Raw genomic sequence first — 18,489 nt, forward strand, 5'->3', positions numbered from 1 at the left:
GCTAAAGCCTGAAAGCTGAGCTTAGCTGGCTCTATCCTGGACATATCACTCTTGTCATATCACTCTATCTGTCTAGTTTGTACAGCAGACATAAACACGTTTCTAAGCTGTCATTACTCATTGAAGATCAAAGCACAAATTGGGAACAACCTGATAGGTTTCTCCAACTTCTTGTCTTATCTTAGGACCTCAATAACTCTCTTGACCCTGCAGGGACTTTACGCCCAGGACCACACTCTGGCAGTGATTCTAATTCATAAAGCAAGGGGCCCCTGTTTAGGATGTACTCACTGCCTACTTGTCCCTATCCCAAACTCAGATCATTAATGAGGCAAGTTCTAAGAGTATACATCCTAACTGTCCAGGGTCATTTTCTTGATTCTATTGTAGCTGTAATTTTTTTTTTTAAACTACACTTAGCACTAGCAGGCCTAAGTTCTGTGGCAAGTAGCTTCATCAAGCTGGCTTCCTCCAGAGGGAGGGGCTGGCCTGTTGATTTGTCTTACACTAGAGCTTCAGGAAGACAATGATGGAAACAGATTCTTTCCCTGTGAATATTTCTTTAGGTGGAAATTCATTTATGAGAGGATAATTTCTAAAATATTTAAAAATCAAGTAAATTAGATTACTAATCAAAAGCTATTTCAAAATGTAACATTTGACTAATGAAATACTGATTTTATATTCTTTTTTAAAATTTTAATTTTTTAAATCATGTTTATTCTATTACGGTTGTCTCAATTTTTCCTCCTTTGCCTCCACCCATCCCATCCCACCCCCCTCTTCCACAGTCAATTCTCACTCTGTGGTCCATGTCCATGGGTCATTCATACATGTTCTTTGTCTAATTCCTTCTCCTTCTTTCCACTATTGTCCTCCTTCCCCAACCCCTCTAGTCAATTTAAGTCTGCCCCATGTTTCTATGCCTGTGGTTTATTTTGTTCATTAGTTTATTTTGTTGAATAGATTCCACTTATAAGTGAGATCATATGGTATTTGTCTTTCACTGACTGGCTTATTTCACTTAGCATAACATTTTCCAGTTCCACCAGGTTGTCACAAAAGGTAGTAGTTCCTTCCTTCTTTCTTTTTTTAAAAAATGCAGATTTATTTTATTTATTTATTTTATTAAATGTCAAAATCCATTATAAAATATTAAAAAAATAAAATCCATAATAAAGTCTCAGCAATTAAAACAACATGACACCAGAACAGAAATAATCAAGTAGATCAATGAAATAAAATGAGCATTCTAGAAACAAATGTATAGTCTGTTTAACAATGTAATATATGATTAACTTGATATTTCAGATCAATGGGGAAAATAAGGCTTATTCAACAAATAAGGTACATGGACCACTAATACTGGAAATAAAACAAATGTAAAGCCCTATTTCACACATTACACAAAAAATATTCAGGTGAGTTAAAAATGAATATGTAAAATCTCAGGAGTTTTGGGAGAAAATACAAAATAAGATTTTTCTTACTCTGAAGTAAAGTATTCAAACCCAGAAGCTATAAAGTAAAATATTGACAATATGGCTATATTAAACATATAAGACTATACAGTAATATACATATAAAAAAGTATTTGCCCCAAAGTATGCTGTGTCTTGGTGTTCTTTTTGAGAAAATGGTTTGTTAGCCATCTGTCTGTCAGGGTCTCACTGATTTTCCTTACTGATTGTAAAATTTCCTTTTAAAGAGTTTCATATACACACACACACACACACACACACACACACACACACACACACACACACACAGACCTGGCTATTGTGCCTCAGTGGATTAAATGCCAACCTGCAAACCAAACGGTCGCCAATTCAATTCCCAGTCAGGGCACATGCCTGGGTTGCAGACCAGACCCCCAGAGCGGGTGCATGAGAGGCAACCACACATTGATGTTTCTCTCCCTCTCTTTCTCACTCCTTTCCCTCCTCTCTCTAAAAATAAATAAATAAAAATATTTTTAAAAAATTTCTTACATATAAAGGATATTTGCCTGTTTTTAACTTTTGTTATCTTTTGTTACAACTTTTAATTTGGCTTATCTTTTTGGTACATATAAAAATATAACATTAAAAATAAAAAAAATTAAAAAAAGTTAAAGGACAAGTAATAGAATAGGAAAGTGTTTGCAACACATCTAAAAAAGGGTTGATAGCTTTTTTTAGGGAAAAAATTCTACAAACATTTAGTCAAAAAATGGATAAAGAATACTAAAAAGTTATTTAAAGCTTTTTAAAAATAATAGAAATAGGAAAGAAATATACAAAAGTAGGTTTAGTTTCAACAAATAATAAAGTAACAACACATCATTGTCACAATCAGATTAACAAGTATTAAAAATATTGGTAATAACAAGTGTCGGTGACTGTGAAAGGAACTGGGTATTCATAGACTCATTTTCTTCATCCTAAAGCAGTTCCTTTAGCATATCTTGCAGTGTTGCTTTGGTGGAGGTGTATTCTTTTAGCCTTCTTTTGTCTGGGAAACTCCTTACTTCTCCTTCCATTTTCATTGAGAGTGTTGCTGGGTAGAGCAGTCTTGGTTGCAGGCCTTTGCTTTTCATGACTTGGAATATTTCTTGCCATTCCCTTCTGGCTTTCAGGGTTTCTGTTAGAAGTCAGCTGCTAGCCGTATTGGGGCTCCCTTGTATGTTACTACCTCTTTCTCCCTTGCTTGCTTTAGGATTCTCTGTTTGTCTTTGATATTTGCCATTTTAATGGTGATGTGTCTTGGAGTGGGCCTCATTGGGTCCCTCTTGAATGGGACCCTCTGTGTTTTCTGGACTTGTGTGACTTTTCCTCTCCTCAGATTAGGGAAGTTTTCCATCATGACTTTTTCAAACAGGTTCTCTATCCCTTCCTCATCCTCTTTTCTTTCTGGTATCCCTATTATATGGATATTACTCCGTTTCAGGTTGTCCTGCATTTCCCTAAATGCCCCTTCATTCTTTTTGAGTCTTTTTTCATTTTCTTGCTCTTTCTGGGAGCTTTCTTCTACCTTATCCTGCCGCTCGCTGATTCAATCCTCAGCTTCATCGAGCCTGCTTTTGATTCCTTCTACTGTGTTCTTCAATTCTGAAATTGTATTCTTCATTTCCTCTTGTCTTTTATTGATAGTTTCTATGTCCTTTTTCATACTAATATAGTTTGCAGTTAGTTCCTCATAGTTTCCCTGTAGTTTTTGGTAATTCTCTCTGAGCTGACTGAGCTCATTGAGCTTCCTTAGAACTGTTGCTTGGAACTCAATATCTTACAGTTTACTTGCCTCTATTTCACTTAGTTCTCTTTCGGGGGATTGCTCATTTCCCTTCGACTGGGGAGTCTTTATTTTTCTTCCCATTATTTGTGAGGCTCTTTTTTGCTTCTGCCTTTTAAATTGATATGTCTTAATTTCCTGACTTTGTGGTATGCATTTATATAGCAGGATACCATTGTTTTATCTTTCTGGATCTGCCTCTGATGATGTCAGATGTTGACTTTGTCTGACCTTAAGCAAATTGTTCAAGTCTTCCAGGAATCTACTGTTTGTGGCTGTCTCCTTCAGTTGTTAATCTAGTCACTCTGAACTCAGCAGGCCTGCTTAGACACCACAGGGTGGGGCAGAGTCCATGGGGGTGGGGTTATTGGGTCCTCTCATGCTGTTGCAGCTCAGAGGAGTGGTCTGCCTGAGCAAGATAGCTCCTGCCGCATGGGGGAGGAGTCAGCATTGGGATCCCTCCAGCTACTCTCTCCATTCTCTCCCCAAGGCCTCCATCTCCAGTCACTCCTCAAGTGTCTCTAGACCACTCTGCACCCTCTTTAGCCAGGGATCTACTATCTGTGGCTGCCATTCTGTACTCAGCAGCCAGGCTTTAGCATTACCAGGCCAGGGCAGAGTCCCTCCTGGGGGCAGGGCTATTGGGTCTTCTCACACAGTTGCCACTCAGGGGGGTGGTCTGCCTGAGCAAGATTGCTGCGGCCATCTGGGGAATGAGTCAGCACCGGGAATCCACTGGATACTCTCTCAGTTCTCTCCCCAAAGCCTCCTTCCCCAGTCTCTCCTCAGGCATTTCTAGCCCACTCTGCCCTTGTCTTTGCCAGAGACCAGGGTAAGTGGCTGCAAAAAAAAATTTTTTTGCATTCGCCCTTTAAATGGCTCTTTGTATCTCCAGCTGCCTGTCCCTGGCAGAAAACAACCCTGCCACTTTTCTCAGCTGGCTGTTATCTGTGAACTTTTTGGTCTCTGGTGCTGTAGGCCGGAGCTCCCTCCTTATGATTTAGACCCTGCTCTTTTCAGGGGGATTCAACTGGCCGTTTCAATATCCTTCTGTTGCTACTGCCTATAGGCACACCGTCTGCCTTCTCGAGCCTCTACTGCACTCCTTATCAGTTAGGTTGTGTGAAAGCTGATTGTTCTGTCTCCGAGGTTATAAGACTCCTCTCTCATTATTATTTAGTTGTTTGTTCCAGGTGATTTCTCTACAATTTAGTTGTAATTCCAGGTTGGTCCTGGGAGGAGGTCAGTGTGACTTCTACTCAGTCCTCTGCCATCTTGATTCCCAGATTTTATATTCTTAACCAATAGTTTATTTTATTGTTAAAATATGTTATTCTGTTTTATGACAAAAAAATCTGAAGGGTGGAGATTTTTGTGTGGAATTTCTCAATTCTTCCCTAAGAGAGGCTTATTGAATAGTATTTGGTTTAATTAATTCAACTGGCCAGAATTTAACACTTGTTAGGTACCAGGCAGATGTATCAACTTATTTAATCCTCTCAATCAATAAAATGAGCTAGAAGTTAGGAACTGAAACCATGTATTTCATTGGTCAGATATTATTGGGGACATATTTTGGTTAGTAATATACTCAACTGGAAGTTCACATACTTGAAAAACATATGAAATAGGTACTATTCTTCTATTTTAAGATGTTAAAACTGAGGCACAGAGAAGTAACTGGCCAAGTAGGAAGAGGCTCAGCTAGAATCCTGGATGACAGTGGTGGTTATTAATGCTATGATGAAGGGAAAAGTGGGTAATGGGGAAATCAGCAATTTCTGCCACTCTTGTTCTAATCCATTGAACGAATATTCACTTGAGTAGAATAATAGAGTTGTTAAAAGAAGGGCCTCTAAATACACCCTGGCTATGAACTTGGGCAAGTTGCTCAATTCCTTATGTCTCAGTTGCCACATCTGTGAGATATGGAGCATAATAATGCCTGCTTCTTTGAACTGAAATGACTTAAAAGGATTCTGGATCAGTTAGTACTGTGTCTGTCACAAAGTAAGTACTCAGTAAATGTTACCTATTACTAGATGCACATATCATATGGACAATTTCATGCATGTCTCAGAGTTCACCCATCTGCATTTCATAGGAAGGGCAAATTTCCATGCCAGATCCTGAGAAGAACTACAGAATAGCACAGTGTAGCAGAGTGGTGGATAAGTCAGAAGGCAATTCTGAGAGAAGCACTTCCAGAAGTTACTTCTCAAGATGGAGGAAGACCATTCTGGTCACCATTAGGGAGCAGGACATGGAGGAGGGTTCCATACACTCTTTTGGGAGTGACTCAGTCAGCCAGGACCTCCATAGACATGGCATAGACCATGACATAGACTAAAGGCATAAATATTCCTTTTACTTTCCATCCCCTGTGAGATGCTGTGGCAGGTATGAGAACAGCTATGTGACTGGGGACATCCCAATGATACCAGGTTTCTCCTCGATCTAGCCATGGTGAGAAAAGCTGAGAAACTCTTTTGTCACAGAAAAATTAGAGGAAAAAGTAAATTAAACAAAACAGAACGAGGACTATGTTTGGTGATGTTGGGTTTCTAGAAATGAGGATGTACACTTCTCCTTTCAGTAACTGCAGAACATGGCCCTGGCTGGTGTGGCTCAGTTGGTTGGGTGTCATCCTGCAAACCAAAGTGTTGCCAGTTCGATTCCCGGTCAGGGCACATGCTTGGGTTGTGGGTTCAGTCTCAGGTCAGGGTACATATGGAAGACAACCAGTTGCTGTTTCTCTCTCACATCTATGTTTCTCCCCCTCCATTACCCTCTCTCTAAAATCAAAAATTAAAATTAAAAATATAAAAAATAATTTCAATATTTAGTGATTCAAGAAACCTTTCTCTTTGGAGAATATGTGATAATTTGTTGGGGAAAGGAAGAGAAAAATAATGATTACCCTCTTCCTACTTCTCTTTTTCCTGCTTTACTGCACCTTTTCTTCACTCTCTCTCCTTTTTTTCTTTTGCTGTCTAATTGTCATTATCATTATCTTTACCATCATCAGAACTTCCTAGCAGAAGGCACTTGAACTTTGGAGAACAATGAGGCTTAGTCTCTACTTATATTAGTCAGGAAACTACAGGAAACAGAAACCATTACAACTATTTCAAACAGTGAAGGAAGAATTTAATACACATAGGAAATTTGGAGTTCACAGAATACTTGGAAGGGATGGAGAAGGAGACTATAGGCTGGACCTGCAGAAGGTTCAACAACACCTAACTATCCTGCCACAATTAAGAAAGAGGAAATTCACGAGTCTGCCACAGGGAAAGCTGAGCTTAAAAATCATAGTCACAGCTGTGATCTGGGAATAGGGATTTGCTGTTTCTACAATTTCCTTTTGACACTATGAAGTTAGTTACTGGGCACTTGAATGCTCCTCTAGAAAATCCCAAACCTCCACAATCATCCTTGCCAGAAGCAACAGCTGACAGCAGGAACATGACTTTCTTGGGAGAAAATTTTCCATTGGTTTCTTTTGTCTATACAACTAACAGGTGTACTGACTGCTTTTTTCTAGACTTATCTTTTCAAGGATTCTTGCATAGAAAATTGCCTTAGAGGTAGAGATAGGATCTCCCTCCAGAGCAAAGAGCAAGCATGCCTACTATCCATGATAAAAACTTGGGTTCTTTAAGCTCAGGGTTCCTCTACTTTACCCTAACCCACTTTGTACAGGTGTCACTTGGCCCTCTTCATGTTGCTCAGTGGGATTTGGAGCTTGAGGAACCAGCACAAGAAAAAGCCAATATTCTGGCTACTGCTATTGCTGAGAATAATTAAGTCCTTTGTCTCTGACCCAGGAGTCTCATGTTTTCTACCAGCACCTATGTTTCCAAAGATTGAACAAGTACATCTAATTATTGGAACCTTAGCTGCAAGAGAGTCTGAGACATGTAAGTTTAATTTTCCATACTCTGCAGTACAGAAGAGCACCATGTGCACCACACTTCCCTCTAGGTATGTGTCATCTCTTCAGGACTTATAACAATGGTGACCACACTGGGCTCCCAAATCATCCGGAAATTGTAATAAGTAAGTTACATAAATTACTGGGGATGCTGACAACAGCCCTATAAGATAGATATTATTTCACTCCTTTTCCTCATGGGGAAACTTCCACAAGGATCCAATGACTGCCCAGGGCCATCCAGCTCCAAGTTTCTGAGTCAGATTCAGATTTGGGTCTGCCTGACTCTGCTTCTTGCCTCTGCCTGCCACTCTAGGCTGCTGCTGCAGCATAGCACAAGGTGATGTGTGTCACAATCTTGGTGAGAATTTTATTTCTGGAAGCATTCTGAGAAGAGCTCTCAATGCCCTGGGGCAGGGAGAAAATTCCTCTGAGGAGGGAAGGCTTGATGTGCTTGCAGGAAGTGTAGGACTTAGATTAATGGTGTGCAAATGGATGGATGACATGGGGAAAAAAGAGAAGCTGGAAAAGACAGCTTGTGAGGAGATGCACAAAAGTATGAGTCAGGAATATAATAAACTTTGTGGGGATACAGGGAGAGTGTAAAAAGGAGAGTTTGTTGTAAGGGCCTGATGTGTAAAGTGATGAATTCCAGAATAAGACCCGATCCTACAGATAGTGGCAGGAATACCAAATTGCCATCACATGTCTCCCATTACCTTTGTTCCCCTCACTGACTTGTTTTTCAACAAGAATAATCCCTGGCAAGAAAGAACAGCTCATCGCTAAGCCAGGGAATTCTAGGAGGGGAAAATGGCTGCCACTCACCACAGCCTGTCTTTGAAGGCCAGGGAGACAGTCTCTTCCCCAAATTCTCCAGTTCAAGACCAGGACGGCGTTTGCATAAAGTGGAGGAAGAGCCCGGAATGTAGCTCACATTAGCAGACAATATTGCTTTGATTGCAGACAACACACATGAATTGAGTTGATAAAGGAATCTTCCCATCAAAGCCAGAAATGAGTGGAAATTAACTTTAACAAAGTAAGCAACTGTGCTCAAGAGACGGATGGAAGAAACCCATGCATACTTGGTGCTTGTCAGAGACGCAGAGGAGCAGAGTGTTCAGGCCCATCAGTGAGTGCAAGAGTGATTAATAAACACTTACGTGGACATTCATCTGACAGGCGACTGACAAAGCCCCACAATGATGGGGAGAAGGGGCATTTCTTCTTGATAGATGTATGTGAAATGCTCATTTACTCTTTTTTGATGGATTTAAATGTCCAGGTATTCTCTCCATAGAAATTGATTCTGAAATGGTGCTGGGTTAAAAATAAGGGCTAGAGATACAAGTACATCAATGTAGCAGGAAATATATTCGTCCTAGTCATCAATGCATAGATTGAAAATGTGCTGTAGATTTACAGGGGTCTGCAGAGGCTGGTGCTGGTGGTGATACTTATTCTTTTTAAAGTATAAGGTAAGGTAGATTGGTATACAATCAATCTGCCTAAAATTCTGTAAATAGCATTAGAGACTAAATACCAGCCTTTTTTTCCCCAGTCTGAAACAGTTTAAAAATTACCTATTGGAAACGAGTTCTCAAAAAACAGACTTAAGTTTGGACTTACTAAGATTTGCATTGGGTCTGAATTTTCCAATAGAGGAAGCATGAATGTGGACACAGAAGACTGGCTAACGTGGCCCCCAGAGGCAGGAAGCTCATTCCTTAAGGTCCCCATCCACTCTTTTCTTCCCAGATAACAAGGCAGGGTTTGGTTTGTCAGAGAGAATTGTCCACCATTTCTCCCACCGTCCCCTTCTCTTGCTTGTGAAGCCTAACCCCCAACAGGCTCCGGCAGTCCACCTGGCATTCTCCTGTGCCCCCGCAGGCGAACTCTGGGGAAGTGTGTGTCTGAAGGGAGAGTCCTGTTTGTGTGACTATTGTGCAATTTCTGCCCACATCAATGGTATGATGGCACAAAAGGTACTCACAGGTATAAATCCCCTGGGGAGACAATATGTATCTCCAACAGTCTCTAGACTGTCAAGGACAAGAGAAGTCTGGCTTTGGGGTTCTAAATAAGACAATTTTAGTTGATCCCATCGTTATCATTCCCAGAGATTCAGGTACCATAAATGGTCTCATGAATCCTACAGTAAAATATTGGAGGCACTTGAAAAGGTCCCCAGACTCTACTTTTTGAAATGTATACCAGGGCACCAAAGCACAATTCATGGTCCGTGCCAGGTCTCCTCTATTCCTAAAGGGGTGGGAGTGGGGTAGCCTTTCTTTTGGTTTTGCATCCTGAAAGAATGAAAGGAATAATAAAGGAAGGAATGTTCTTCAGTGCTCTATAGAGTGGCACTGCATATATTAGGATTTCTCTCAGTTGCAAGAGCCAGATTTTGACTAACAATGGTTTTAACACATAGGAAATGATTTCCCCCCCTAAAAGCAATGTGCAGTGCAGCTATGCAGCAGCACTCTGAAGGACCCAGGCTTTCCTTACCTTTTCTCTCTGGCATTCTTACTTTGTTGTCTTTGTCTTCATGTGGGCCCATGATGGTGGGTAGAAGGCTGCTGCATGCCAAACCTCACCATGGTCCAAGTAGGGGGCAGTAGAAGGGGATTGGAGGAATGACCAGGCCAGCCAGCAGGGTACTGATGGCAATGACCACACAAAAGAGAATAAGGGGCACCTCTGGGATGGAAACTGTGATCAGGCATGTCTCAGTCAGCTTGGGCTGCTATGACAAACACCACAAACTGGGTGACTTAACCAACACACGTTTATTGCCTCATGGTTCTGAAGGCTAGGAGTCTGAGGTCTAAGTGCCAGCATGGTCCAGTTCTTGGTGAGGGTCCTCTTCCAGGTTGGCAGACAGCCATTGTCTCATTATGTCCTCACACAGCATGTTTCTCCCTTGAGCAGAGAGAGGTAGCAAAGTTTCTGGGGTCTCTTTTATGAAGGGCACTGATCCTACTGGGAGGACTCCATCCTTATGACCTGATCCCCTCCCAAAGCCCACTTCCTAATACCATTATGTTGGAAATTAGAGTTTTAACATATGAATTTGGGGGGGGGTGCAAATATTCAGTCCATAGAGGAACCCTAGGGTAGGTTTTTAAGTGAGGTCGACTCAAGGTTTGACACTTGTGGGTCCTAGAATGCTGTAGCCTGCCAGCTCATCTTTTTAAAGAACTATTTAATTGGAATAGCTTGCCTCCTGATCCCACCCCAGGAGACATGGGAAATCCAATGCCTTCCCGGCATTTCTGGGTATACCGGTGGCCTGCTTCCACTGAAGTCCTTTTCTGCTTCTCACAGAAAGCTCCTTCACACTCAATTGTCCTATCTCCTTTATTATCCCAAAGCATCATAACTCGGGCCTCTTGGAACCATGGTGTTTTCTTTTCAACTCATCAAAACTAGGAGTCCATGTAGATCTTTCATTCATTGTAGTTAGCTGGTATTTACTTTAATCACCTTGTTGACTAAGGAATAAAATGATATTTAGGACAAAGTCTTTCTCAGAATGCTGAGCCTGCATTTGTAAAGAACACTCTTTGAAGGATGGTTTACCTTTTTGCGTCTGTACTCTAATTCTCAGGGGCATTTCCGAGCAGAGTCTCCTTTTCTACCTTGAGATGATTTTTCCTTTTCTTATAGAGGTTTTCAGGCCATTTTTTAAAATATGAATTAAATGCATAAGTGAGCACTAATTAATCTCACCTATTTTAACAGACTTTAAGGGAAAAAGAAGCTGAAATATTTTCGCTACCCATCACAAATGCGAAAATGAATAATTTTTATTTTCTTTAGTAATAACTAAAGGCATAGACCATGAATTAACATCCTCCATTAGGCCAATCAATAGGGATCTGGACTTTTTACCCCCAGTCTAGACTCCTGTTTGAGAACAAATGTTAGAATGAGGCACATTTCCTGCAAAAGCCAGAGGACAAAAGCACCTGCTGATTGTCATCCGTGTGACTCCAGGAAATGCCAGGCCTGCAGCTCAGGTTTTGGACTGCCATGTGGTGGGAGGCAGTGATGGATGGAGTTCCTGTTGGAAGGTCTTAGCTGCCATGAACAAGACAGTGCCTGCCAGGGACTGAGTTTTCTGAGCAGTCCCTGACGGCTTGCTGTAAAACCCCATGCTCTTCCTATGACAAGGGGAACTGAGAGCTACCATTGACACAGTGTGTTGGTGAACACAAACCACCACATCTGAGCATTGGTCGGGGCCAGGGAGTTAGAGAATGTTCAGAATCAGGCTACCGGGGATTTGGTAAGGTTCTTGAATGAGGCGGGACATAAAGCTGCTTCCCTTTTTGGGGGTTCCTCCAAGGCAGCTCAGGTTCATCTTGGGCAGTTAGAAATATAACCCTGAATGCTGTCACTTCCATGTCTTCCACTGCAGCCCTGGCTTTAGCTGAGCCCCTCCAAAGAGAGAACTTGAAGTTGAAAGCATGAGGATGCTCTTGGCAGGGACTAAAAAGGTAGTCACCTTTAGGCTAAATCACAGAAGATGAGATCATCCAAAACTGTAGTCACCTGGGGTGGCTTGGGGGAGATGTCCCTCAGCCCCAGGAGCCATAAAGAGGCAAGTACTTCTCTGAAGGGACTGTGGGTGTAGATGCTTGGGACTCAGTGGAAGGAGAGGGGGCTGGGGAAATTGAGGGACCAGGACGGCACCTGGTGCTAGAAAGCTTAGATTAATATGCCATTGCTTCCTCATTCATTCAGTTATTTAACAGCCAGTCATGGGCACTATTCTAGAAGCTGAGGTCACATAGAGATAATTAAGACAGCATCTCTGCTGACACAGAGTCTTGCATTCATGTAAGAAAGGCCAGAAGTCCCCACATGGAACAGTGGGGGCCTAAGGAGGACATGGGGAGCTTGTCAGGAGAGGCAATACTTGAGGTTAGAGCAATGACAAGAGGTTATTCAGTGGGCGGTAGGGAAAGTCACCTTGGGCAGAGGGAATGTGTGAGTGAAGGCACAGAGCAGAGAGCATGCACGCCAGTGAGATGGGGGGAGTTCTGTAGGAGTGGAAGACGAGGGTGAGGCTAGGGGAAAGGCGAGGTCAGTGAGAAATGAGATTTTGACCAGTGCTGCCCACTTGAAATATTATGCAGGCCACATAGGTAATTTTAAATTTTATGGTGGTCATATTTTAAGAGTTTTCTAAATAGCAAGTGAAATTAATTTTAATAATACATATTTTAAAATTCAAAATATTTCAACATATAATCAAGTGTAAAAATTATTAATGATATATCTTATATTATTTTCCCAATTTATCAAAACCTGGTGGGTATTTTGCAGTCACCCTGCCTTGGTCATGCTCCATAGCCACACGTGGCGCCCACACTGGACAGCACATGCCTTTCAGGGAGGCTGGGGACTGGATGTTATCGTGAGAGCAAAGAGAAGATTACTGAGGAGTTTCAAAGGAAAAAGTGGCTTGGTCAGTTTTGTTCTCTAAAAAGCTCTCTAGCTGAAGTGGCATGAGAAACCAGTTGGGGCAACATTACAATAGACCAGGCAGAAGGGAGCACCCTAAAATGGGCTAGCATGTGCACCTGCGTATAACGTGAGCACGTGAGAAAGAGAGGCAGGGGTAGGTGCCCATCTTTTTAGGGAAATGCACTGCATAGCAGGATTAGAAAGCAAAATTTCCCTTATGAAATGTGGGTGATTTAACCACATTGTGTGTTTGGTGTTCCATCCAGATGATCCTTTAAGGCTGCTGCAGACCTCCCCCTCCCCCCAATCCAGGCAGAGGGCTCTCTGGTCTCAGTGTTGTCATGCCAATGCTACCATGTGGAAAGAAGTATAGCCCTCAAGGCAGTGTTAGGCCTGAAGTCCCATGAGCCCCCACATGACTTGCTTTGAGACCAGCCCTGAAGGCAGAGCCTTGGCTCTGCTGCCCTCTCCCTATGGCAGAGTAATGTACACGCTGGGACTCGAGCCTGGGGCTGCTGGTCAGGGGTTCTGAGGTAGGAGCCAGTGTGGGCAGGCAGGAGGTTCCAGTACACCCTCACCTCACCCAGAGCACAGGGAAGATCCCAGAATTTCTGGACAGTTATAGCTGTATTTCTAAGTTATGTATACAGGGCCCTGAGTGACTTCTTGAGCTTTTGTTTCCTTATCTCAAAACAGAAATCATAGTTTAGCTGATGCAGCTGTTTTGAGGAACACATGGAACAGGACAGATCAACAGCCTGGAACAGAGCCCTGCCAATGGGCAGCACCCAGTGGTCACTTGCTTTCTTCCTACCACCTCCGGGGGTCCAGCTCCCACACCAGACCCACCCAAGCCTGCTGTGTCTGGCAACACAGGTGCCCCTTCACTCGTGTCATTAGTCATGACACGGTGGCTGGGAGATGACAGAGAGGCTGCAGTGAAGGCACTGTACATGTATTATCAGATGCTCTGTTAAGTGGGAACATGCTCCTTGCCTTCTCCTCCCCTCCCTCCCCTCGCCTTCCTTCCTCTCCCCTTCCCTTCCCTTCAGCAGTATTCTGACTCCTGCTCTTTCTGCTTGCTTCTGGGAACCCAGACCCTCTGTCCCTGCCTCTCAACTAAACCAGTCTCAGTTTTTTCCCTCTGCAAGTAAAGGTAAACACAGCTGCCTTATCTGGGCTATTGAGACCCTCACAAAATCAGGCTGGTGAAAACTCTGTTTATTGCACATCGCTAGAGAAAATCTCTCCTGTTAGTCTTTCCCTGCAAAGACATCCAGGGTATGGCACTATCTTGTCTTGGCAGGGTCGGGGGTGACTGGGGTAGGGGATTTAGAAAAAGTTGGAGGGGCTGCAGGTCTGAGGGAGAGAGAGGGATTGAAAGCAGGATACACAGTGGGTCAGCTGCTTGTGCGTTTATGGGTGTCAGTGTGTTAAGGACGGTGGGAAACTGCTTTGGAACGTGCAAGGCCATCTCCTTTTGTTCTCCCCTTGGTTGGGTGGAATCAGTGATCATTACTGCGCTTGTTGGAAGCATTGTTCCAGTCAGTTCTCAGTGCCACATGGTGCCCCAGACACTCCAGGTAAATGAGAGCCTGAACGAAGCCTTCCTGAATACAAAATTCTGTCTGGAGACAGTCTCAGAGATGATCTGTGTACAAGAATATGTCCGTGGGTAGGGGAAAGAAGCAAGTCCCATCTCCTGCACCAGTGGGGGCTGTAGATGGCAGAAGATGGGTCCTATTTCCTCCCGTAGGCACCTGTGCCTGCAGTCTGTCCTGAGAGTCAGTAACCCAGGGGCCAGCACCCTGCTGTGAGCCTGTCTGGCATGAGCAGCAGCTCAGGGCCACAATGAAAGAGCCAGGGGCTTGCATTCCTTCAGGTCTGGGTAAGATACAGGTTCCAGCACTTACAGATAGTGTGACCTTGAGCAAAGAGTTCACCTTCTTGAAGTCCAAGTGTTCACAACTGCAAAGCAAAACTGAAAATGCTTATTGCTTTTCCATTTGAGAGAGGTGCAAAACTCAAATGAGAGGCTGTGAAAATGCTTAGTAAACAGAATCTCTGGATCAATGTGGTACTGTTATTATCTGTTCCATGAGAGACTATTCAAAATGCGCTGCAGGACCCCTGATGAGGAAGCCTGAGATAATTGCAAGAGGATCATCTAGGGGCTGGGTCCTGGCAGGGGCTTCTACTGCCCAGATAGCACTGTGTCTGGGTCCAGGTGACACACCTGGGCCTGGGTGATAGCCCCAGCATCAGTCCCAAGTCTCCTGAGACATCCAGGCAAATCCAAGTCACCATGGCCAAGGGCTCTAGAGAACTTGAACTGGACCCACTGCTGGAGATCTCCAAAGGGCTTAGACTGGTAAGTGGAAGTAGTACAAGGTTAAGATGGGAAAGATGACCAACTTCCAGAAAGTGACCATCACCCAAGGCAAACCTACCAGGGACCAAGGGCTGATACTTTGTCTTATGCAAGCAGAGCTTTTGTTTTCTTTCAGGGTTAATTAAATTTGGGGGTTCTGACTCGCCTTCTCAAAGCTCACAACAGGTTGATGCATCAAGCTAGAATACCCACTTAGTAATTTACAGCAAAAACATAGGGGACCAGATCAACACATGACTTCATATTATGTGAGCTATGCAACAAGTAGAATCGTCAGAATTATCAATATTGGTATTAGAAGATTATTTGGCAGGCTTAGAACTGGAGCACAGAAAGTTGCTTAGATGAGGTCAATAATAGTAAGACAGATACATCTTTTTCCCTGGAAGATAACCCTGCCATGGGGACAAAGCAGAATCAAGTCCTTGGTCAAAGTGCCCTACTTCCAGACAGACTGGATTGCACTGCCAACGTTGGTCTTAGGACTTCTCTTGTTTTAACCTTGCATTGTAGACCCACCTGTCTTTGCTTGGCATTTGCTCTGTTTAGCTAGGATTCACATTCAATCAATCAGGTTACTGTGGGGTCCTGCAGACCTGGGGTCTGTTAAGTTTCCACATCTCTCTTTGCCTCCACCCTGTGGATTGAACACTTTGTCTCTGCAAGGTTATATCATTCCTTATTTCCAAACACTTTGAAAAAAGGGGCAGGTGGAGATGAGGCTGGGTGGGGTGTGGTGATTGCAGGAGGTCTGTCAGACTTGGAAGAAGATGCCGAGGAGCATCTGGGGATAATGGGTACAGGACTTAGCCCCTGATAAAGCTAATTAATTGAGGGGCAACCAGGCAAAGAGATGCGTCAGGGCTCTGGTACCAGAGGAGCCACTTCAATCTACCTAGGGAGGCTAGGCAGAATCCCAGTTCTGAAGCCTGGGCAGGCCAAAGCAGGGGTGAGAGAAGGGGTATAAGTAATTTGTCTTGGTTCCTTCTGTTTGCCCCCAGGGCTCAGCAGTTTTGTGCAAAGAAAGCCAATGCCAAATGCCACATGCTGGTGGGAACCCGTTTGAATTGGTTCATGTACCGGGTCAGGTGGCCCCTGAACATGAGTGGGCCCAAGACCTGTACGGGCCTGGTATCCTCGACCAGGTGGCAGCAAGACACAGAAAAAGCTGGAGAGCAGGTGATGTTGACAAATGGAGGGAGAACCAATTCTAACCTTGTGGGCCAAATAAAAATGTTCTGATGTGTTTTGGTCGAAGTGAGATCAGACCTGCCTGGTGATCTCCCTGCCTTAGCTGTACCCCTAGAAGCTCACTTTGAGGACAGACTGATGGCATTTTTTCCCAGTCCAGGAACCACCGTGTGTCACTTTTATCCTCAGCGGCACCAGCTTCTGAGAGGGACAGTCTGTGAGTCCCAGCTCTGCCACCTGCTGGCTGTGGAACATTGTGCAAATCAATCAACATCTCTTAAGACTGGTAAAATGGGAGAAATCATCTTTTACCTCATTGGTTTTTGTGACGATTAAATGCCAGTGACAGGCATGAAAAAACTCTCAACCAATATCTGTTGGCTGATAGAATCAGAAGATGCCTTTAAGATCCTCAGGCAGTGATTAACATATAGTAAATGTTCAGTAATAAAAAGTGGTATTAACATTATCATTTGCAGGACTGCAGAGCTCAGGGCCCAGCCACATGGGTCACCTGAGCTTGTATGCACAGCTGTCAAGAGAAGGAGGCCACATTTTATAGTCCTTGAACCTGTGGCCACAGCATAAAACAAGTCTCTACAACTAGAAAGCAATTTGAAATTGGATGGTTTGTTTAAAATGTTCCTGGTTGGGAACCCACACTTCTTTTGGATGGGCATGAAGGTCCATGAGAGGGCATAGCCCTGATTCATTTCTCCCCTGCAATCTGGCAGCTCCTGGCTGGCATCTGCATTTGATCCCTCACAGGCAGGAAAGGGAGTCCACATTACTCTTTTTGTGGCTCAAAGTGTGGAAGCACACTTCCTTCTCTCAGTGTTGCTCAGACAGCCTTGGGAGCTCCCATCAAACAACTATTTCATGTCCTACTGAGGTCTCATCTCTTCTGGGAACTAACATGCACGGAGCCCACTGACAAGTTCCTAGAATAAAATGGAAGGCTGCTGCTTGCGTTAAGATTAAGTCTATACAGACCCCACCCCCACTCCAGCCTCGGGGTCTCAGCCTTGCCTTCACATGACTCAAGCTTCTGCTACATTGTCAAATGGCCTTTGGCTTGAGAACCAGCAGGGCTGAGACAAATGCAGCTTCCAGATTGCAGGGCCTGTGAGATGGAGAAAAAGATCACGGGTCTTTCTCTTCCTCTCACATCCTAGCCTCCTGTCATGCCAGCCTCCTCTACCTAGTTAGACTTCCTCGAAGGGGAGCCACAAATTCAGGGCAATGACTGCCATCTAGAATATATGGGTACCTGAATGCTATTTTGTTCCTGTCCTGGTGTAGGTCCACAGTAAGTTCAAAGCTTGCTGGCTTCACACCCTCCCTGTTGTGCAGTGAAGAGAATTTGGAGACGACTCCCTATTGGAAGGCAACCTGTCTATAGTACTTCAGACTAGAAATGTCAAAAACCCACATTTGACATTCTGCTGTCTAAAGGAGATGACAGGTATCATTGAAGGAGAAGTCAGGCAGGGCTGTTTCTGCCTTACCTCTACTTCCAGCCTCTGACCCTGTGCAGTCAGGAGCATGACTGCAAATAGTTTTGAAAAAAACCATTAATAGGGTCAACTTGTCACCAAGCAGGACAGCAAGCAAACCCTAAGACCATGATTACTTTGAAATACCTAGCAAACAGATGTGTCTTGTGTCTGATTAGTTACCTCTAGAGGGGCAAGACCCTGAAAGTGATTCAATCATAATTATTTTTTCAATTAATTTGTTAGTAGAGTCATCCATTATTTCCCAAGAAACCACATTTCCCAGTTTGGCCTTGAAAAGGAGGCTGGAGAGAGCCATCACTCTCTTACTGACATCTGTGCCAATCAATATTAAACTCCCCTTAAGACTTAAGTCACCATCAATTACAACAATAGCAACCACAGCACCCAGTGAGTGTCCACAATGTGTGAGCTCCTGCAATATTCACAATGGTCCTACAGTTAGCACTTTCTTCTCATTTCACAGATAAGAAAACTGAGACCCAGGGAATTTTCATCACTAAGATTTCCTGATAACCCTGTCATCCTCAGTTCCCTTTCATGGACATGCTCCTCCAAGGGGAACAGGACATGGACTCCTCCTTTCTTTCTACCCTTGGCATTCTCTTTTCCTCTTACTCTTCCTTCAAAGAAAAATAGGCATCATGTACCTGCTGGACATTGGGAAATGAAGGACAGTGATCCCTGAGAGACAAAAAAAT

This window comes from Pteronotus mesoamericanus, unplaced genomic scaffold, assembly GCF_021234165.1.
Source record: "Pteronotus mesoamericanus isolate MK-2021 breed Mesoamerican mustached bat unplaced genomic scaffold, CSHL_Meso_final contig_41, whole genome shotgun sequence".
NCBI lineage: Eukaryota > Metazoa > Chordata > Mammalia > Chiroptera > Mormoopidae > Pteronotus > Pteronotus mesoamericanus.